The 23944-nt window shown below is 45.7% G+C and overlaps 2 pseudogenes; both read left to right on the top strand.

The window, feature by feature from the left end:
* The first annotated feature begins 1101 nt into the window (after positions 1 to 1101).
* Positions 1102 to 3427, top strand: LOC139238013 (zinc finger protein 436-like; annotated as a pseudogene).
* Positions 3428 to 11963: 8536 nt separating this feature from the next.
* The window catches only part of LOC139228669 (zinc finger protein 551-like), a 30862-nt pseudogene continuing 18881 nt past the window's right edge, over positions 11964 to 23944 (top strand).

Here is a 23944-nt window from a genome sequence, read left to right as displayed (position 1 = left end):
TACACTACATCCACTGGTTCCCCTTCATCGACCCACTTTGAATGGCTATCAATCACAATGAACAGGGGAGTTATCCGCCGTGTCCGGGCCAATATTCATCCATCAATCAAAATCACTAAAAAAAATTATCTGGACAGTATCACATTACTGTTTGTGGGAGCTTGCTGTGCACAAATTGGCTGCTACATTTCCTACATTACAATACTTCAACAAGTACGGCATTGGCTGTAAATCACTTTGGGACGTCCGGTGGTTGTGAAAGGCACCATATAAATGGAAATCTTTCATTCTCTACCTATCACAAATGGATGTATAATGAGGATAAAGCAATCTTTGTACCTTTTAACTAACAAGGACATGACAAGAGGGAAATGAATGATCTTTAAACACCTGGTCCACTTGGCACTGGAGTGTCTGAAACTCATTAAAAAAAACACAAAAAAAAACAAAAAAAAGAGGGCTGTTATAAGTGTCTGGAGTGTCCCCCAGATCGGGGGGCACTCGATCTAATGTTGATTTGTACTCCCCCAAAAAGAGTTGTCTGAAACTCATAACAGGAACTCCAAGAAAACACAATGTGGCAAAAAAAAACACCAAAAGAAACATGGCGGCTGCTCTTACCCACAATGCTCTGCGGGGTGGAATACGCCTTATCTCTATCAACAGGGGCGGGAAAGACTGGTCCCTGGATAGCGCTTCCCTGCGCGGAGCATGCGTGGTGTGGCTCGGGGAGACTGAGCGGGCTGAGTGCGGCCTGAGCAACACTGAGTGCGGGTCTCAGGCCCTGAGTTTGAGCCGCCGGGCCTGGCCCCAGAAAATCCAAGGGACAGCGCCTCCCCCACACAAGGAAAACAGGCCCAGCAATTCCGGGCCGCTCTGTATCGGGGTGGGCGCTGGATACGGAAGTCGTTCCCTGGCCTCCTGTGTAGGTTTGTTGCATCAGTTTGAGCTGCAGTGGGGATGGAGGAGAAGCTGCTGGGTTTAACCACCAGTACTTCTGAGCCCAGTCAAACCAACAATTTCCCATGTGGGACTGTCCAGGGCGATCTTATGAACGAGTATTTCAGTGGAGGCTTTTAATCCACTTTGCACATACTGTTTTGTTTTAATTCATTATTGGGCACTGGACGCCACTCGCAAAGTCAGTATTTATTGCCAATTCCCAGTTTCCCGCTGAGCAGCTGATCGTGGGCCTTTTTCTTGAACCGCTGCAGTCCGTGCGGTGAAGCAACTCCCACATTGCTGTCAGGTAAGGAGTTCCAGGATTTTCACCCAGCAATGATCAATGAATGGTGATTATATGTCCAAGTCAGGATGGTGTGAACATAAGAAATAAGAGCATTTGGCCCCTCGAGCCTGCTCCGCCATTTAATAAGATCATGGCTGATCTGATCTTGGGCTCAGTTCCACTTCCCTGCCCGCTCCCCATAACCCTTCACTCGAAAAATGTGTGGCTTGGAAGGGAACTTGGGGGCAACAGTGTTCCCATGCACCTGCTGCTCTTGACCTAGGTGGTGGAGGTCGCAAGTTTTGTAGGTTCTGTCAAAGTTCTGGTTGAGTTCCAAATATATAAAGTCCCTCTCCTTTGCCCCCTCCCTCTCCCCCCTCCCATGGAGGCCAGAGTCTTGTGGTGGTGGATTCCCTTCCTTGAAGAATATTAGTGAGGCAGTTGAGTTTTTATGACAATCCGGCAGCTTTCATGGTCACTTTTTTTCTAGTACTGTTCCCAAAAATTACCAGATTCATTAAGTTTAGTTTCACAACCTGCGTCTTTTTGTAAGATCTTTCTCACACTCCCTTTTTCCTGTTTTAAACTCATTTTACAGTGAATTAGAAGGGGAGGATTTGCAGAGTGGAAACTCAAACCAAACATCGCACCGAGATCTGACCGATTCAGTATGACCTAAAAATCATTAGCCTTTGAACATGGAAGCAAAAAGCACCGTTAACAGTGAGGAGAAACTGTATACGTGTTCTGTGTGTGGACGAGGCTTCAGCCGATCCTCTGGCCTATCGAGACACCAGCGCAGTCACACTGGGGAGAGGCCGTTCACCTGTTCTGAGTGTGGGAAGGGTTTCACTAATTCATCCCACCTGCTGACACATCAACGTGTTCACACTGGGGAGAGACCGTTCAGATGTTCTCACTGCGGGACTGGGTTCAGGCGATCATCTGACCTCATTGCACATCAGCGCACTCACACTGGGGAGAAGCCGTTCACCTGCACCGTGTGTGAGAAGAGGTTCACTCAGTCATCCCACCTTCTGAGTCATCAGCATGTTCACACTAATAAGAGACCTTTTAAATGTTCTGACTGTGAGAAGAGATTTAAAAGCAAAAACGATCTGTTGAGGCACCAGCGAGTTCACACTGGGGAGAGACCGTTCACCTGCTCCGTGTGTGGGCAGGGATTCACTCAGTCATCCACCCTGCTGACACACCAGCGTGCTCACACTGGGGACAAAACGTTCACCTGCTCTGAGTGTGGGAAGGGATTCACTCGATCATCGCACCTGCTGAGACATCAGCGAGTTCACACTGGAGAGCGGCCGTTCACATGCTCAGTGTGTGGAAAGGGATTCACTCAGTCATCTGACCTGCTGACACACCAACGAGTTCACACTGGGGAGAGGCCATTCACCTGCTTTGTGTGTGGAAAGGGATTCACTCAGTCATCTGACCTGCTGAGACACCAGCGAGTTCACACTGGGGAGTGGCCGTTCACCTGCTTTGTGTGTGGGAAGGGATTCACTCAATCATCCACCCTACTGACACACCAGCGAGTTCACACTGGGGGAGACCATTCACCTGCTCCGAGTGTGGGAAAGGATGCTCTCAGTCATCTGCCCTGCTGACACACTAGCAAGTTCACAAGTGACTGTAACGGTTAGATTCTGTTGTTATTAATCACATGCAGGATTACACCATGTTCATTCTGACAGTTGGGATTTGTTTCTGCTGATAATAACTTCAACTAAGTGTTTAGGATTACCTGGCTGGAGCTCAAAGGACAATCTGCTGGGAGGATCGTATGATGGGAACAGAACTTCAGCCTGGACACAGTTCTCAGGGCCACACTGAGAGGGGCAAACAGCACTTTGGTCTTTCTCGTCTCTCTTCACTGACAGCAAAATCCCCGTGTGGGTTAATTTGAGGTGTGTAAGAAGTGTGTCCAGGCCGCTCTCTTCCATGGTTCAGAGCTCCTAGGCATGGAACAGAAGGTTCCTTTACAACTATGTTTAGAGTCAGGAAGATCAACGGTGAATGCTGGAAACGTGTTGTCAAATCACAGATTGGTGTAAAACTGCGATCTGTTCCTGACTGAAAGTGAAACGGCAGTTTACACTTTCCTGTCTAAAAATGACTGGTAATTATTCCACGCAGATTTAACGTGTATGTGGTACAGTCCTGAGTCTACTATTTTAAGGCAGGCGTTAACTCATTTAAAATAAATCCGTTTAAAATAAATTTGTTAAGTCTGCATTAAAATAGCAGAGGAAGTTCACAGGAGCCCGTTAACTGCGAGTATAATTATACAACAGATTTTAATTTCCAGATAAAGAAGGACCCTGCAGTGTGTTTCCAGGAATTCCCTGTTTTATTGATGTGTTGCGTGTTAGGCACCAGGATAACTAAAAATACACGACCCGGAACATCCACGGGGGTGCGATCCCGACATCACTCCCGCTGACCCTGCTGAAGGTTGTAGGCTCGGGGACTGGGGCCTCCAGGAGTGGACTGTAAGAAAGCTGGGTTTTGATATCCTGACATACATGCCAAGGAACCAGAGGAATTCTTACTAAGGAACAGTCGGGTTTTACCTGCCAGCATAGGTCTCGGAGTGAATGATTCCTGACTCACTGAACTGTCTTTCATTGAGCCCAGTTTGGAACAAGATGAATTCAGTTTATTGGAGAATAGGAACAAATATCACCCAGAATTGAGGGAGTCAAAAGCAGCCATTAGAGAAGCTCAGAGATATTTGGAAATGAAGATAGTGCATAATTGTGGTAATAACAAAAGCTTTTCCAGCTACGTCACAAGTCAGAAAACATAATTACATAGAGCTACATAGATTTACATAAAGTGTGCAGCACAGGAACAGGTCATTCTTGGATGAAGGGACTGAGTGTAACGTAGCCAAGTTTGCTGACGATACAAAGATGGGAGGAAAAGCAATGTGTGAGGAGGACACACAAAACCTGAAAAAGGACATAGGCTAAGTGACTCCGGGCAAACATTTGGCAGATGGAGTATAATATTGGAAAGTGTGGGTCATGCACTTTGGCAGAAAAAAATCGAAGAGCAAGTTGTTATTTAAATGGAGAAAAATTGCATAGTGCTGCAGCACAGCTGGACCTGGGGGTCCTGGTGCATGAAACACAAAAGGTTAGTATGCAGCTACAGCAAGTGATCAGGAAGGCCAATGGAATCTTGGCCTTTATTGCAAAGGAGAAGAAATATAAAAGCAGGGAAGTCACACCTGGAATACTGCGTACAATTTTTGTTTCCATATTTAAGAAAATGTATACTTGCTTTTGAGAGAAGGTTCACTAGGTTGATTCCGGAGATGAGGGGGTTGACTTATGAGGAAAGGTCGAGTAGGTTGGAATTCATTCTATTCATTGGAATTCAGAAGAATGAGAGGTGATCTTATCAAAACGTGCAAGATAATGAGGGGGCTTGACAAGGTGGATGCAGAGAGGATGTTTCCACTAATTGGGAGAACTAGAACTAGGGGGCATAATCTTAGTTTTAAATGGGCGGCCCCTTATTCTGAGATGAGGAGGAGTTTCTTCTCTCAGAGGGAAGGGAAGTGGACCTGAGTCCATGATCAGATCAGCCATGATCGTATTAAATGGTGGAGCAGGCTCGAGGAGCCATGTGGCCTACTCCTGTTCCTATTTATGTTCTTATTCAGCCCAACTGGTCTGTGCCGGTGTTTCCGCTCCACACGAACCTCCTCCCAGCACTCTTCATTGAACCTATTAGTATGAACTTCTATTCCTTGCTCCCTCATGTGCTTATCTAGCTTCTCCTTAAATGCATCTATGCTATTCGCCTCAACTACTCCTTGTGGTAGTGCGTTCCACATTCTTACCTCGCTTTGGGGAAAAAAGTTTCTCCTGAATTCGCTCTTGGATTTATTAGTGACCATCTGATATTTATGACCTGCAGTTTGGACTCCCACACAAGTGGAAACATTTTCTCCATGTCCACCTTCTATAACCTTTTCTTAATCTTAAAGACCTTGATTAGGTCACCCATCGGTCTTCTCTTTATTCTAGAGAATAGAGCCCAGCCTGTTCAACCTTTCCTGATAAGTATATCCTCTCAGTTCTAGGATCATCCTTGCAAATCCCTTTTCCACCTACTCCATCATAGAATCATAGAAATCTACAGCATGGAAGGAGGCCATTCGGCCCATCGTGTTCACGCCAGCCAGCTAGCTAAATCTCACTTTCCAGCTCTTGGTCCGTTGCCCTGCAGATCACAGCACTTCAAGTGCACATCCAAGTACTTGTTAAATGTGCTGAGGGTTTATCCCTCTACCACCCTTTCAGGCAGTGAGTTCCAGACCCCCACAACCCTCTGGGTGAAGAAACTTCTTCTCAAATCCCCTCTAAACCTTCTACCAATTACTTTACATGTATGCCCCCTGGTTGTTGACACCTCTTCTAAGTGAGTGGGCAAAAATTTGGCAGATGGAGTATAATGTCGGAAAACGTGAGATCATGCACTTTGGCAGAAAAAAAATCAAAGAGCAAGTTATTATTTAAATGGATAAAGATTGCAAAGTGCCGCAGTACAGCGGGACCTGGGGGTACTTGTGCATGAAACACAAAAGGATAGTATGCAGGTACAGCAAGTGATCAGGAAGGCCAATGGTATCTTGGCCTTTATTGCAAAGGGGATGGAGTATAAAAGCCGGGAAGTCTTGCTACAGCTATACAGGGTATTGGTGAGGCCACACCTGGAATACTGTGTGTAGTTTTGGTTTCCATATTTACAAAAGGATATACTTGCTTTGGAGGCAGTTCACAGAAGGTTCACTAGATTGATTCCGAGGATGAGGGGGTTGACTTATGGGAAAGGTTGAGTAGGTTGGGCCTCTACTCATTGGAATTCAGAAGAATGAGAGGTGATCTTATCGAAACGTATAAGATTATGAGGGGGGCTTGACAAAGTGGATGCAGAGAGGATGTTTCCACTGATGGGGGAGACTAGAACTCGAGGGCATGATCTTAGAATAAGGGGCCGCCCATTTAAAACAGAGATGAGAAATTTCTTCTCTGAGGGTTGTAAATGTGTGGAATTCGCTGCCTCAGAGAGCTGTGGAAGCTGGGACATTGAATAAAATTTAAGACAGAAATAGACAGTATCTTAAACAATAAGGGGTTATGGGGAACGGACAGGGAAGTGGAGCTGAGTCCGTGATCAGATCAGCCATGATCTTATTGAATGGCGGAGCAGGCTCGAGGGGCCGTATGGCCTACTCCTGCTCCTACTCCTATTTCTTATGTTCTTATGAAATAGGCCCTTTCTATCCACTATATCCAGTCCCCTCATAATTGTATACACCTCAATGAGTTCTCCCCTCAGCCTCCCCTGGCCCAAGGAAAACAAATCCATCCTATCCAATCTGTCCTCATAGCTGAGAACTTCCATTCCCGGCAACATCCTCATAAATCTCCTCTGTACCCTCTCCAGTGCAATCACATCCTTCCTGTAATGCGGTGACCAGAGCTGCATATAGTACTCTAGCTGTGACCTAACTAGTGTTTTATATAGTTCAAGCATAATCCCCTGCTCTTGTATTCTATGACTCGGCTAATAAAGACAAGCATTCATATGCCTTCTTAATCGCCTTATCTAGCTGGCCTGCTACCTTCAGGAAACTCTTTTGAGTTCACCTGTGAAAACATAAAAACAATAAACGGTGCCACCCGACCTGGGTGACACTCCAGACATTTTCAAGGCCCTTTTTTTCCCCCCTTTTTTTGGGCACTAAAATCACAATTTTCCCCAGTGCCCCCTATAAAAGGGAAGGGGGACACTAAAAGCACCGGCAATTAAAACAAATTAAACTTTAAAACGTAAAATCAAATTAAAATTTGGTTGCCGGGCGTGATGATGCACTCCAGTCCCTCCGGTGCCCACCTCTCGCGCTACCTTCAGGAATCTGTGGACATGCACTCCCACCTGACGAGTTGATTGATATCTTCCTCTACACTTCTCAGTGTCCTACCATTTAATGTACATTAATATATTAACAGTGCTGTGTAGATGTGCGGCGCAGTGCGGCGACCCTGACCTGCAAGGATCATCAGCAGGTCGGGGCCTTCAGAGAAGCACACCACTTCAAGGTACAGCGTGTGCTGGAGAGCGATGGCTGTGAAGAGGGCGACTGGATTGTACGTCACCAAGGTCCAGGTTGCTGATTGGAGTGTGGCCAGCTACAGCAGGAGAGGCGAGGTTGGGGTGCAGGAATGGCGAGTGATTGTGGAGCGACATGATCGGGGCCCAGGAGAGGCGAGAGCCCAGGGCAGCACGGGCCAGCCCACACTGCAATATGTGTGCGCACTGGGTCCGTGCAGCAACTGGTATCCAGTTGTCTTGGTTAATCCTTGCCACTGGACCAACGGCCACCACATGTTTTAAAAAAAAATCCATGCTCAGGCATCTTCCACCCTTCAACATGTAGTTCGGGACCTGGAATATTAGGTCCTTCAATGAAACACCTGAGAGTTCATTCCTTTTTAACATGGAAGCAAGTCATCCTCAATACGAGGGACTGCCTTTGCTGATGACTATTTAATGTGTACTGCCTTGTTAGCCCAACCCAAATTCATTACTTCACACTTTTCCATATTAAATTCCATTTGCCACTGTTCTGCGCACCGACCAGTTGATTGATATCTTCCTGCAATGTATAGCTTTCTTCTTTATTATCAACCATAGAACCTTATCCTTTTTGTAATATGGTGATCAGAACAGTGCACAGTACGTAAAGTGTGCTCTAACCAAGGTCCTATACAAGTTGAACATAACTTTTCTGCTTCTCAATTCTACCCCTCTAGAAATGCACCCCAGTGCTTGATTTGCTTGTTATGGCCTTATTAACCTGCATTGCTACTTTGTGATTTGTGTAGCCCTTTGCTCCTCTACCCCATTTAGACTCTTATTTTCCATGTAGTGTGTGGCCTACTTATTCTTACCAAAATCCATCACCTAACTTAAAATTCATTTGCTAATTACCCTCCCATTCTGTAGGCTTATTTATGTCATCTCTCATTTTGTCGCAGTCTTCTTCAGTATTAACTCTACCTCCAAATTTGATACCATCGACAAATTTTGAAATTGTACTTCCGATTCCCGAGTCCAAATCGGTTATGTACATTGTGAACAACAGTGGTCCCAGCAGCGATCCCTGTGGAACACCACTTCCCACCTTTTGCCAGTCTGAGTAGCTACTCTTAACCCCTACTCTCTTCTGCTTTGTAACCAACTTGCTTTCCATAACAGTATGTAAGATCTACAAGATGACCAAGGTCAGGCCGTGTGGAGTGAAGGGCCAGGCAGTAGAATGGATCGAAAGGTGCCTACAAAACAAATCAGAGGGTTGGAGTTAAGGGAAGTTTGTAGCGACTTTTCCACCCATTCTGATCGTTGACTCCACACGGCCTGAGCTTGGTCATCTTGTGGACCATACAAACTGTGCACGGTGGAGGGGGTGGATATTGAGTCCTGTGACAGGGGCGATGAAGTGTATTGCTCTGTCCGCAAGTTTTGAGGCATTGTTCATGGCGTTTTTCACCACTTTCCACTTTTTTTATTTAAAAAAAACTTTGCTGTCAGTTTATTAAAGCCATTAACAGCCTCTCAGGTGGGGCACACCAAGAAACGAGGCCTTGTAAGTTTCCCCCAGGATGACAGGCCTGAACCAGAGTTAGAAAACATTTAGTAATTAAACCAGACTGGGCGGGGCCTGAGGTGCGAGTTAGTAACGGAAAATTGGTGGTCACTGTACTTCGTACCAGGGCTGAGGACCCGGGTACTTGGGTTTCTGTATCATTTATTGATGATTTGTTTATTGCCCAGTCTCAATTGGACGGTCGGGTCGTCGTGCTGTCCGGCGGAGGCCTGGGTCCAAAATGGAGGGCTCGCTACACGGGACTCCTTCCCTGCTCCATTTGGGGATCAGAGGTGGAGAGTGTTGCATGAAGTAGTCGTGTGCAAAAGTTTTTAAGCGCCTTTCCGGACTCCAAGACCAGATGCGGTTTTTGTGGCCTTGAGGAGTCCCCGGCCCATGTATATATTCAGTGTGAGAGAGTTGCAGTCCCTGTATAGTTAACCTGAAGGGTCTGCTCCTCAATGTTTGGTTACACTTTAGGCCCGTGTTCCTAATCTTTGGCCACCCGGTGTGAAGAGGGGGAGGTGGGTAAGACGGAGGATCTTCTCCTGGACCTGCTCTTGGACCTGGCTGACATATCAATTTGCTGGTCCAGGATGGGCAGGGCCCTGGGTGGGGGGGGGTGGGGTGGGGGTGGAGTGGTCACTCTGGCTGTCTGCCTCTCTTCCACGGTCTTGTCTGTGCCCGGGTGGCCCTGGAGAGAGAGCATGCGGTGTCCACCAGTACATAAGAACAGAACAAATAGGAGCAGGAGTAGGCCCTGCTCTGCCATTCAACAAGATCATGGCTGATACTCTACTTCAACTCCACCTTCCTGCACTATCCCCCTATCCTTAATTTCCAAAAAATGATCACATTCTATCTCGAATATACTGAATGATTGAGCATCCACAGCTCTCTGGGGTAGAGAATTCCAAAGATTCACAACCCTTTGAGTGAAGAAATTTCTCCTCATCTCAGTCCTAAATGGCCGGCCCCTTATTCTGAGACTGTGACCCCATGTTCTACATTCCCCAACCAGGGGAAACATTTTCTCAGCTTTAACCCTGTCAAGCCCCTTAAGAATTTTATATGTTTCCATTAGATCACCTCTCATTCATCCATCCCCTCAACCAGTCGCGTGAACCTTTGTTGCACTCCCTCTAAGGCATGAGTCCTAATTTTGTGTAATAACCTCTTGTGTGGCACCTTATCGAATGCTTTTTGAAAATCCAAGTACACTACATCCACTGGTTCCCCTTTAAACATCTTAATAGTTACATCTTCAAAAAAATTTCAGAAGATTTCCCTTTCATAAAACCATGTTGACTCTGCCTAATCAAACGCTTGATACCTTCCGCGACCAGTGGGAATGGAAGGTATCGAGGTGACGATCGATTCTCACAATCACATTATGATTTAATTATTAATTATGTGTGTGTCACAAATAGATTTTTTTCTATTGTGAATAGAAATACAAATTCTGTACTACGTATGTTAAACTAATAGTTACTTAAATCAGGGCTGCAGCTACTGAAAGGCTGACTGTTCTGAGGTTTGTGGCAACAGCTGGCAGACATGTTGTTCTGAAGTGTGATGTCTCACACCTGAAGAGTCTGTTTATGTCATGTTGTAATTACCTTTTTCTGTTGCCTGGTGTCAAAAATATAAATTAAAGGGAGATGATGCCCCACTTTTGTTAATGAATTCTTTGTACAATTAAGAAAGGAAATGCATGGAAAAGTGTCACAAGGCCATTATTTAACAATGGATTGCCAGTCTGCCAGTTTTTAATGAGGCTTGAAAGGATTCACTGTGAAGCTACACTTGTCCATCTGTCTGCGTGTCACTGTGTTTGGATTGTGTTAGACAAAAGTCCTAATATTGAAGAAGTCCTAATATCTCGCCTACATCCATTACAATTTTTGAAATGTTGGACTACTTGGAAATAGTTGAGTTTGAATCTGACAATTCTGAAATTGGGAGCTGATAATGATATTTATTTTTACACATTATATGGTGATGTGATCAGTCAAAGCAAATTAAGAGGTGCTGCTATTTCCTTAACACAACAAAATAATTCTACAAGGATGCTATCTGTCTTCCTCAGTGTTAACTACATCTCCCGATTTTGTGCCATCTGCAAATTTTGAAATTGTACTTCTGATTCCCAAGTCCAAATCAATCATGTAAATGGTGAACAACAGTGGTCCCAGCACCGATCCCTGTGGAACACCATTTCTGCCAGTGTCAGTAAATACCTTTAACTCATCCTGTTACTTTGACTGGACTTGTCTCCGTGCCAAGAGGATTGTTGTACTGGATGCAAGGGGCAACATTTGGGGACTCTTGATTCTGGTGGATAATGGAGGTCATCATCATGCTGGAGAATGGAGGTGCCACTGTGTGTAATGTGCAAGTCAATAAGCACCACTTTTCAATTGAAGGTGTTGTCTGTGGAACGTTTCAGACACTGAATTGTAGATTTTGTACCACAGATCAATATAAGATTGAAGTAAAAGTTCATAATTTTATTGTAAAACCATTTATGGACTCTCATTAGAAATTAAGGGGAAAGATCCCAGACAGCAGTTCTTAAAGGGACACTGCAGGTCCGAGACTACAATCAGCTATATATCCAGAATATTAAACACCAGCCCAGTAGTAGTGAATATTAACATTATCAGAATGAACATACTTCAGTCCTGGATATGATTAAGAGCAGAATCCAACCCGTGCACTCACCTGTGAACTCGCTGGTGTGTATGGTCAATTAAATCCCTTCCCACACACTGACCAGGTGAACAGCCTCCCCTCAGTGTGAATTTGCTGGTGTGTCATCAGGTGGGATGATCAAGTGAATCCCTTCCCACACATGGGGCAGGTGAACAGCCTCTCCCCAGTGTGAATTCGCTGGTGTCATCATAGGCAGTTCCTTGGAATCGAGGATGACTTGCTTCCAAATTAAAAATGAGTGCTCAGATGACTTAAGTTCAATGTAGGTTGGACAGACGGTAGTTGAAAGTGAGTCCCAGGTGTTAGTGATTCATTGGTGTAGAACTAGGTACGATGACTGCGAGAGCCTCTTCCCAGTGCATGCAGCTGAATGGTCTCGTCAATGTGAGCTCGCCGATGTGTCTGGAGAATGGACGAGTGAATCCCTTCCAACCCATGGAGCAGGTGAACAGTCTCTCCCCAGTGTGACTGCATCGATGAGTTTCCAGCTCACACGGGTAATGAAATCCCTCCCCACAGTCCGCACATTCCCACGATTTCTCCGTGGTGCGGGTGACCTTGCGTCTCTCCAGGTTGGATTATCAGTTGAAGCCTCGTCCACACACACAACACGTGCACAGTTTCTCCTCGCTGTGAACGTGCAATGCTTTTTCCAGGCTGTGTAACTGGTTAAAGCTCTTTCCACAGTCAGTGCACTGGAGCACTCTCACTCGGGTGTGTGTGTCCCGGTGCTTTTCCAGTCACACTGATGTTTGAAATCTTTTCCCACAGACAGAACAGACAAACATTTCTCCTTCCACATTCAAAGGCCGATGATATTCAGTTCCCAATGAATGGAGTGACTGTCAGATCTTGATGTGATGTTTGGTTAAGTTTGCGGTCTGTAAATGCTGCCCCTCTCACAGCCTGTAACAGGAGTTTACAAAAGCCATCACTGAGAGTCCAGGATAGAAATTCACAACATTCTCTCCTCCTGGTTCCTGCCCAAGGGGGCCGTGCATGCGCCCTGCTGCACCCTGAGCCTCTCAAGATGGTGGCCGGTAACCCGGGCCTGTCACCGGGAGAAAGCCCGCAGCTGCCGCCGCGCTCGGGGCAAACGCAGGACCCGGAGGTTCTTGTTCAGGGCCAACACGGGGTGTGTGTAAAGTGGATAATGCCGTTTTGGGTACTGTTGGGGGAGATAAGGCAGCAGCAGCCAAGTTCATGGCACCAGGGTGGCTCTGCTGCACACGAGGGCAGGAAAAAGAGTGGGAGAGCGATAGTGGTAGGGGATTCTATTGTAAGGGGAATAGATAGGCGTTTCTGCGGCCGCAATCGAGACTCCAGGATGGTATGTTGCCTCCCTGGTTCAAGGGTCACGGATGTCTCGGAACGGCTGCAGGGCATTCTGGAGGGGGATATTGAACAGCCAGTTGTCGTGGTGCATATAGGTACCAACGACATAGGGATGAGGTCCTAAAAGCTGAATTTAGGGATCTAGGAGTTAAGTTAAAAAGGTAGTCATCTCAGGATTGCTACCAGTGCCACGTGCTAGTCAGAGTAGAAATAGCAGGGTAGTTAAGATGAATACGTGGCTTGAGGAATGGTGCAAGAGGGAGGGATTCAAATTCCTGGGACATTGGAACCGGTTCTGGGGGAGGTGGGACCAGTACACACCAGACGGTCTGCACCTGGGCAGGACCGGAACCAAAGTTCGAGGGGGAGTGTTTGCTAGTGCTGTTGGGGAGGGGTTAAACTAATATGGCAGGGGGATGGGAACCTATGCAGGGAGATAGAGGGAAGTAAAATGGGGGCAGAAGCAAAAGGTAGAAAGGAGATAAGGAAAGGTGGAGGGCAGAGAAATCAAAGGCAAAAATCAAAAAGGGCCACAGTACAACATAATTCTAAAAGGACAAAGAGTGTTTTTAAAAAGCCTGAAGGCTCTGTGTCTCAATGCGAGGAGCATTCGTAATAAGGTGGATGAATTAACTGCGCAGATAGCTGTTAATGGATATGATATAATTGGGATTACAGAGACATGGCTCCAGGGTGACCAAGGCTGGGAACTTAACATCCAGGGGTATTCAATATTCAGGAAGAATAGACAGAAAGGAAAGGGAGATGGGGTAGCATTGGTGGTTAAAAAGGAGATTAACGCAATAGTAAGGAAGGACATTAGCTTGGATGATGTGGAATCTGTATGGGTAGAGCTGCGGAACACCAAAGGGCAGAAAATATTAGTGGGAGTTGTGCACAGACCACCAAACAGTGGCAGTGAGGTTGGGGATGGCATCAAACAGGAAATTAGGGATGCATGCAATAAAGGTACAGCAGTTATCATGGGTGACTTTAATCTACATATAGATTGGGCTAACCAAATTGGTAACAATACAGTGGAGGAGGATTTCCTGGAGTGTATAAGGGATGGTTTTCTAGACCACTATGTCGAGGAACCAACTAGAGAGCTGGCCATCCAAGACTGGGTCTTGTGTAACGAGAGAGGATCAATTAGCAATCTTGTTGAGCGAGGCCCCTTGGGGAAGAGTGACCATAATATGGTAGAATTCTTCATTAAGATGGAGAGTGACACAGTTAATTGAGAGACTAGGGTCCTGAACTTAAAGAAAGGTAACTTCGATGGTATGAGATGTGAATTGGCTAGGATAGACTGGCGAATGATACTTAAAAGGGTTGATGGTGGATAGGCAATGGCAGACATTTAAAGATCACATGGATGAACTTCAACAATTGCACATCCCTGTCTGGAGTAAAAATAAAATGGGAAAGGTGGCTCAACCGTGGCTAACAAGGGAAATTAGGGATAGTGTTATATACAAGGAAGAGGCATATAAATTGGCCAGAAAAAGCAGCAAACCTGAGGACTGGGAGAAATTTAGAATTCAGCAGAGGAAGACAAAGGGTTTAATTTGGAGGGGGAAAATAAGAGTATGAGAGTAAGCTTGCAGGGAACATAAGAACTGACTGCAAAAGCTTCTCTAGATATGTGAAGAGAAAAAGATTAGTGAAGACAAATGTAGGTCCCTTGCAGTCAGAATCAGGTAAATTTATAACGGGAAACAAAGAGATGGCAGACCAATTGAACAAATACTTTGGTTTTGTCTTCACGAAGGAAGACTCAAATAATCTTCCAGAAATACTAGTGGACTGAGGGTCTAACGAGAAGGAGGAACTGAAAGAAATCCTTATTAGGAAATTGTGTTAGGGAAATTGATGGGTTTGAAGGCTGATAAATCCCCAGGGCTTGATAGTCTGCATCCAGAGTACTTAAGGAAGTGGCACTAGAAATAGTGGATGCAGCAGTGATCATTTTCCAACAGTCTATCGACTCTGGATCATTTCCTATGGATTGGAGGGTAGCTAATGTAACCCCACTTTTTAAAAAAGAAGGGAAGGAGAAAACGGAATTATAGACAGGTTAGCCTAATATCGGTAGTGGGGAAAATGTTGGAATCAATTATTAAAGATGTAATAGCAGCGCATTTGGAAAGCAGTGACAGGATCGGTCCAAATCAGCATGGATTTATGAAAGGGAAATCATGCTTGACAAATTTTTTGAGGATGTAACTAGTAGAGTGGACAAGGGAGAACCAGTGGATGTGGTGTATTTGGACTTTCAAAAGGCTTTTGACAACGTCCCACACAAGAGATTAGTCTGCAAAATTAAAGCACATGTTATTGGGGGTAATGTATTGACGTGGATAGAGAACTGGTTGGCAGACAGGAAGCAAAGAGTAGGAATAAACGGGTCCTTTTCAGAATGGCAGGCAGTAACTAGTGGGGTACCGCAAGGTTCAGTGCTGGGACCCCAGCTATTTACAATATACATTAATGATTTGGACAAAGGAATTGAATGTAATATCTCCATGCTTGCAGATGACACTAAGCTGGGTGGTCGTGTGAGCTGTGAGGGGGATGCTAAGAGGCTGCAGGGTGACTTGGACAGGTCAGGTGAGTGGGCAAATGCATGGCAGATACAGTATAATGCAGATAAATGTGAGGTTATCCACTTTGGTGGCAAAAACAGGAAGTCAGAATATTATCTGAAGGGCGACAGATTAGGAAAAGGCGAGACCTGGGTTTCATGGTACATCAGTCATTGAAAGTTGGCATGCAGGTACAGCAGGCAGTGAAGAAGGCAAATGGCATGTTGGCCTTTATAGCGAGAGGATTTGAGTATAGGAGCAGGGAGTTACTGCAGTTGTACAGGGCCTTGGTGAGGCCACACCTTGAATATTGTGTACAGTTTTGGTCTCCTAATCTGAGGAAGGACATTCTTGCTATTGAGGGAGTGCAGCGAAGGTTCACCAGACTGATTCCCGGGATGGCAGGACTGAGATATGAAGAAAAACTGGATCGACTCGGCTTATATTCACTGGAATTTAGAAGAATGAGAGGGGATCTCATAGAAACGTATAAAATTCTGATAGGATTGGACAGGTTAGATGCAGGAAGAATGTTCCCGATGTTGGGGAAGTCCAGAACCAGGACTGAGATACACACACCCGAGTGAGAGTGTTCCAGTGCACTGACTGTGGAAAGAGCTTTAACCAGTTAGACAGCCTGAAAAAACATCGCACCCATTCATAGTGGAGCGAAAGCGTACACGTGTTCTTTGTGTGGACGAGGCTTCAACTGATCGTCGAACCTGGAGAGACATAAGGACACCCACACCACGCAAAAGCCGTGGGAATGTGGGAAGAGATTCAGTTACTCATTGCAGCTAGAAACTCATCGACGCAGTGGAGAGAGGCTGTTCACCTGCTCCGATTGTGGGAAGGAATTCACTAAATCATCCCATCTGCTGATGCACCAGCGTATTCACAGTATGGAGAGGCCGTTTGTCTGCTCCATGTGTGGGAAGAGTTTCAGTCTGTTAGGCAACATGCTTAGACACCAGTGAGTTCACACTGTTGCCAGCTCCGTGTGTGGGAATGAATTCACGCAATCACCTAACCTGCTGAAATACCAGCAAGTTCACACTGTTTAAATGTTCTGACTGTGGGAACTGGTTTAAAAGCCCTAAGGAACTGATTAAACACCAGCGCAGTCACACAAAGGAGAGGCTATTCACCTGCTCCCTATGTGGGAAGGAATTCACTAACACCTCCAGCTTCACTGCACACCAACTTGTTCATTTAAATGTTCTGACTGTGAGAAGAGCTTTAAAAGCAGAAAGCATCTGATGCAACACCAACACACTCACAGTGGGGAGAGGGCATTTACCTGCTCTGTGTCATTTTACCTGCTGACACACCAGCACGTTCACACTGAGGAGAGGCTGCTCACCTGCTCGGTGTGTCGGGATATACCCGTTCATCCTGCCTGCTGAGACACCAGTATGTTCACAAGTGAGTACACAGGTTGGATTCTGCTGTTATTGTTGCATTTAATCTCATCCAGGACTGAACCATGTTCACTTTGACAGTTGGGGTTTGGCAAAGCTGATGTTAGTAACCCCTATAAATGGGCCGGAGTTTAATCTGTATCGATGTCAAATAAATGAGCTTTGTTTCAAACACATGCAGTGTGTCGAGTTCGTGACATCTCGATCAGATTGAGCTGATTGAGCACTTGTTACAAACTGTAAAGACCATCTGAGAACTGAGCTCCCACAACTTTTTGAAAGATGGATCTACGAGATTTCCAAGTCTGACAGGTCAGAAAATTCTATTATATCACAGGGTCCACTTCAACCATCCAGGGTAGTGAGTCCTGTAATATTGGCTTTCAACCTATGGGAAATATTCTGATATTCTGTTATTGTCACGGGGCAAAGCAGCATTGTTAGTTTATCAATTTAATCAAACTCAATGGGCAATCCAATCTGCAAGGTGAAACGTCTCCTTCAAGCTGAGGGTATCGGCAGTTCTGCAGCTCATTTCTCACTGAGTGTGTCAGAATGAGCAGCTTTAACAACAGGTGATGTTTTGCAAAGAGAGACCTCAACAGACCAAAGGACATTGGTGGAGTTTAATGGGCTGTTTGTATCATTGGGCTACAGGAGGCTATTTTTTAACAGAAGGAAAGCTGGTCACAGCAAACAGTTTAACAGACTGCCCATGGTCCACTCTAACCCCCATCTTCTCTCTCATTCACTATTTATGGACATTGCTGCAGTAATTGCTCCTCTGACCTTTCCTATCCCTCTTATACCCCTAATACATGGCCCTACACAATCTCCCTCCCCCTATATCCTCACTGTCCTGAAATCCCCACTCATCTCCGCTTCTGCTCCTTGTTCTCTCCATAGATCCTGAACTCATTCTTTCCCTCCTGAAGTCTACAAGTTCCAAAACTGAAGCTTGGTGTCCCTCAGTCCCGACTCCTTGATTTACCTTCCCTTCTCTCCTCTTTCCCCCCTTGGTTGTGTTCCACACTCTGGGCCTTGGCCCTTCCCTGGGGATTCTCAGTATGAACAGGGAGATGTGTTTTGAGACAGGATGTCCCAGCTCTCCACCTTTAAAGGGACAAGGAGAGGACTAGCTGGGCTGAATGGCCCTGCTTTGTGACATCACTGCAGTGCCTAGCAACCAACCTCCCTGAGCCCTGCTCATTATGGGCTGGGTTTAGCTCAGTGCTGTTACAGGAAGGGAAACAGGAGCAGGATTCGGCCCGTGTGGAGCCCAGGATTAATGGGGAGTGATACAGGATCAATTTATACCTTTATTGAGTGAGAAATGTTATTGTCCCAGACATTCCCTGTCCCTCAGTATCTGTGTCGGGGGAGAAGCTGATGGGTTTGTGTTCTCTTTCTGTAGGTGAATCTTTGAGCTCATCAAGGTGATCGATGTCAGTAAAGTACCCTTTACACTGCCCTGGGAGTGTTTGATGGGACAGTGTAGAGAGAGTTTTATTCTATATCTAACTTGTGCTGTGCCTGCTCTGGGAGTATTTGATGGAGGCAGTGCTCTTATCTAACCTGTGCTTTATCTGATGGGAGAGAATTTATGGCAGACACTAGGGACTCAGAATATCGGCATTGACATCCGAAAGAGGAGAGAAACCTATCACTTTCTTCCCGGACACAGATCCAGAGGAACAGTAAATGTCTGAACATTTTTGCACAGTGTGCTCAATATTTCATCCCTGGGTCTGAATCTTTTGGTGAATTTGATGCCCTCGAGTTACTGACTCACCGAGTAGTGGAGATATTATTTCCTCATTTACCTGATCAAATTTTGACCACCTCCCTCAGATCTCTAATTACCTTTTTGTTCGAATGAACAGAGCCCCAGTTTCTCCAATCTCTCCTGATAACTAAAGGCTCTTTTCCCTGGTACCATCTCAGTGAATCTCTCTGCACCCGCTCCATGACCTTGAAATTCTTCCTGATGTAAGATGCCCCAAAACCTGACAATAATATTCGAACTGCAGTCTAACCAATGATTTGTACAGGTTTATATAACCTCTGCCCTTTTGTACTCCAAATCCCTATTAATATGCTCGTTACTAAGACAAGGCATTAGCTAGAATCTTACACCCCAAAGTCTGTCTGCTCTTTTTTCTTTTTTCTTCCTTTTTTCTTCCTCCCTATATCTATCACATCACATTTCTCTGCATTAAATTTCATCTGACATCTACCTGCCCCATTTACTAACCTGTATATTCACACTGAAATAACTGATCTCCTCTTGACAGTTGGCCATGGTCCCACTTTTGCCATCATCTGGAGATTTTGATCTTGTGCCCCATATACCCAAGTCGAGATAATTTCTCTATATTGAGAAGAGCAATGGTCCCAACACTGGCCCTGGGGGACTCCACTGTTTACATCCCTCCAGTCTGAAGAACATCCATTAACCACTACTCTCTGTTTTCTACCCTTTACCCAACTTCCTATCCACGCTGCCCCACTCCCTTTAATACCGTGAGCCTTAATTTTATCAAGAAGCCTCCTGTCCTGCAACTTATCAAATACCTTTTGAAAATTCATCTACACAACATCCACTGCATTTCTTTTTTCCCTGCGCTGTGTTATTTCTTGAAATAATCCCTGCTGTCTGTTCTAAATGAATCCATTTCACTACCAAATGCTACAATGTTTGCTCCACCCCACAGGGTTTCATCTGTTTAAAGCCACATCAGGGAGGTCGAGTTTTCTCCTGGAGTTTGAGAGAAATTAGCTTTAAAAATAATGCAGAGTTTCAGCCAATGAGGGAGATCCAGGCTCAGCCCTGCCCACTGGGTGCCACAAGTCCCATCACTCAAACACCCCGATTAGTTGGAGGACCAACCGCCCACTCGCTCCCAGAGCTCCGCCCTGCTCTTCCTATTGGTCCTTAGCTGCCGTTAAGTTTGTGCTGATAATGAACGGGAGGCAGGGCGACTGTGGGTGAGGAGGAAAAGGAGGCAGGGTGGCGTTGCTGGTTAAAAAGAAAATTAATGCAATAGTAAGGAGGGACATTAACTTGGATGATATGGAATCTGTATGGGTGGAGCTGCGGAATACCAAAGGGCAGAAAACTCTAGTGGGAGTTGTGTACAGACCACCAAACAGTAGTAGTGAGGTTGGGGACAGCATCAAACAAGAAATAAGGGATGTGTGCAATAAAGGTACAGCAGTTATCATGCGTGACTTTAATCTACATATTGATTGGGCTAAGCAAACTGATAGCAATGCGGTGGAGGAGGATTTCCTGGAGTGTATTCGGGATGGTTTTCGAGACCAATATGTCTAGGAACCAACTAGAGAGCTGGCCATCCTCGACTGGGTGATGTGTAATGAGAAGGGACTAATTAGCAATCTTGTTGTGCGCAGCCCCTTGGGGAAGAGTGACTATAATATGGTAGAATTCTTTATTAAGATGGAGAGTGACACAGTTAATTCAGAAACTGGGGTCCTGAACTTAAGGAAAGGTAACTTCGACGGTGTGAGGTGTGAATTGACTAGGATAGACTGGCAAATAATACTTAAAGGGTTGACGGTGGATAGGCAATGGCAAACATTTATACATCACATGGATGGACTTCAACAATTGTACATCCCTGTCAGGAGTAAAAGTAAAACGGGGAAGGTGGCTCAACTGTGGCTAACAAGGGAAATTAAGGAGAGTGTTAAATCCAAGGAAGAGGCATATAAGTTGGCCAGAAAAAGCAGCAAACCTGAGGACTGGGAGAAATTTAGAATTCAGCAGAGGAGGACAAAGGTTTTAATTAGGAGGGGGAAAATAGAGTATGAGAGTAAGCTTGCAGGGAACATGAAAACTGACTGCAAAAGCTTCTATAGATATGTGAAGAGAAAAAGATTAGTGAAGACAAATGTTGGTCCCTTGCAGTCGGATTCAGGTGAATTTATAATGGGGAACAAAGAAATGACCGACCAGTTGAACAAATATTTGGGTTCTGTCTTCACGAAGGAAGACACAAATAACCTTCCGGATGTACTAGGGGACCGAGGGTCTAGTGAGAAGGAGGAACTGAAGGATATTCTTAATAGGCGCGAAATTGATGGGATTGAAGGCCGATAAATCCCCGGGGCCTGATAGTTTGCATCCCAGAGTATTTAAGGAAGTGACCCTAGAAATAGTGGATGCATAGGTGATCATTTTCCAACAGTCTATCACTCTGGATCAGTTCCTATGGACCGGAGGGTAGCTAATGTAACTCCACTTTTTAAAAAAGGAGGGAGAGAGAAAACGGTAATTATCGACCGGTTAGCCTGACATGATGTAGTGGGGAAAATGTTGGAATCAAACATTAAGGATGAAATAGCAGCGCATTTGGAAAGCAGTGACAGGATCGGACCAAGTCAGCATGGATTTATGAAAAGGAAATCATGCTTGACAAATCTTCTGGAATTTTTTGAGGATGTAACTAGTAGAGTGGACAAGGGAGAACCAGTGGATGTGGTGTATTTGGACTTTCAAAAGGCTTTTGACAAGGTCCCACACAAGAGATTGGTGTGCAAAATTAAAGCACATGGTATTGGGGGTAATGTACTCACGTGGATAGAGAACTGGTTGGCAGACAGGAAGCAAGCAGAGTCGGGATAAACGGGTCCTTTTCAGAATGGCAGGCAGTGACTAATGGGGTGCCGCAAGGCTCAGTGCTGGGACCCCAGCTATTTACAATATACATCAATGATTTAGATGAAGGAATTGAGTGTAATTATTGTGCTCCTAACACAGCTGAGACTGCATACAGGGAGGTTAAAGTAACAGTGACCTCAGTCTTTATTAAGACACTCCATTAAAACCACAGAACGTGACGGAGCTACGATCGTTTCTAGGACTCCTGAACTATTTTGGTAACTTCTTACCAGGTCTTAGCACATTGTGAGAACCCCTGCACTCTTTACTGTGTAAAAGAGATGAATGGGTATGGGACAAAAGCCAAGAAAATGCCTTTGAGAAAGCTAGGAAGCTGTTATGTTCAAACAAATTGCTTGTGTTGTACGATCCATGTAAACGTTAGGTACTAGCATGTGATGCGTCGTTATAGGGGGTCGGGTGCGTATTGCAACAAGCTAATGAATTTGGGAAATTGCAACCGGTTGCTTATGCATCCAGAAGTCTGTCTTAACGCCAAGAGGGCCTACAGTATGATCGAAAAAGAAGCGTTAGTGTGTGTTTACGAGGTAAAGAAAATGCATCAATATCTGTCGGGCTGAAATTTGAATTGGAGACTGACCATAAGCCGCTTATATCCCTCTTTTCTGAAAGCAAGGGGATAAATACGAATGCATCGGCCCGCATCCAGAGATGGGCGCTCACGTTGTCCGCATACAACTATGCCATCCGCCACAGGCCAGGCACAGAAAACTGTGCCGATGCTCTCAGTAGGCTGCCATTGCCCATCACCGGAGTGGAGATGGCACAACCTGCAGATTTAGTTATGGTAATGGAAGCATTTGAGTGTGAGCAATCACCTGTTACCGCCCAACAGATTAGAACCTGGATGAGCCAGGACCCCTTACAGTCCTTAGTAAAAAAACTGTGTTGCTCCATGGGAGTTGGTCTAGTGTCCCATTAGAGATGCAGGAAGAAATAAAGCCGTACCAGCGGTGTAAAAATGAAATGTCTATATAGGCAGACTGCCTCCTATTGGGTAATCAGGTAGTTGTGCCAAGAAAGGGCAGGGACACTTTCATTAGTGATCTCCACAGTACCCGCCCAGGCATTGTAATGATGAAAGCGATAGCCAGATCCCACATGCGGTGGCCCAGTATCGATGCAGACTTAGAGTCCTGTGTGCACAAATGTAATACATGTTCCCAGTTAAGCAATGCATCCAGGGAGGCGCCACTAAGTTTATGATCTTGGCCCTCCAAACCGTGGTCTAGGGTTCATGTCAACTGTGCAGGCCCATTCTTGGGAAAAATGTTTTTAGTGGTCATTGATGCTATTGTGTTCCTAACACAGATGAGACTGCACACAGGGAGGTTAAAGTAACAGTGACCTCAGTCTTTATTAAGACACTCCAGAGTGAGGAATAGCCCTTAGGGGCCAGCTTATATACAGAGCTCCCAAGGAATGCTGGGATCCCTTAGGACTTCAGGTTTTGCGCTCCCTGGTGCCGGCACATGGGAGTGCATGCTTTACAGATACACAACATCACTCCCTCTCAAAGTCAAAGTGAAAACTATTTACAAGGTGAGGTGGTTGGGAGCCTTTCTTTCCCTGGTGGACTGCCTTGGTACAAATGTCTGTTCTGGTGTGTTGGCTGTGCCCTCGCTGGGCTGGCGAGTAGTTGGCCCTGTAGATGAGCCTGGCCTTGCTGGGCTGTTGGGCGTGATGGGTTCGTTTTTCTGGCCCGGGTTGATGTCGTTGATCCTTTGGGTGTGTGTTGTGGGCTCGAAAAAGGTGGTGTCTGCTGTGGGTTGTTCAGGGCAGTCTGTGAACCGCAGCCTCGTTTGGTCCAGGTGCTTTCTGCAAATGTACCCCTTGTCTAGCTTGACTACAAACACCGTACTCCCTTCTTTAGCTATCACCGTGCCCGCGATCCACTTGGGACCATGTCCATAATTTAGCACATACACAGGGTCACTCAGATCAATTTCCTGTGGCTAGCGACCATCGTTTACATTTTGTTGCTGCCACCTGCTCTCTACCTGATCATGCAGGTTGGGGTGAACCAGCGAGAGTCTGGTTTTAAGTGTCCTTTTCATCAGTAGCTCAGCCGGGGGCACCCCTGTGAGCAAGTGGGGTCTCGTGCTGTAGCTGAGCAGTACTCGGGACAGGCGGGTTTGGAGTGAGCCTTCTGTGACTCGTTTAAGGCTCTGTTTGATTGTCTGTACTGCCTGCTCTGCCTGCCCATTGGAGGCTGGTTAAAACAGGGCTGAGGTGACATGTTTGATCCCATTGTGGGTCATGAAT

This window comes from Pristiophorus japonicus, chromosome 2 (assembly GCF_044704955.1).
Source record: "Pristiophorus japonicus isolate sPriJap1 chromosome 2, sPriJap1.hap1, whole genome shotgun sequence".
NCBI classification, from domain to species: domain Eukaryota; kingdom Metazoa; phylum Chordata; class Chondrichthyes; family Pristiophoridae; genus Pristiophorus; species Pristiophorus japonicus.
The sequence above is the reverse complement of the archived record's forward strand: the minus strand, read 5'-3'. Positions and strand labels throughout refer to the sequence as shown.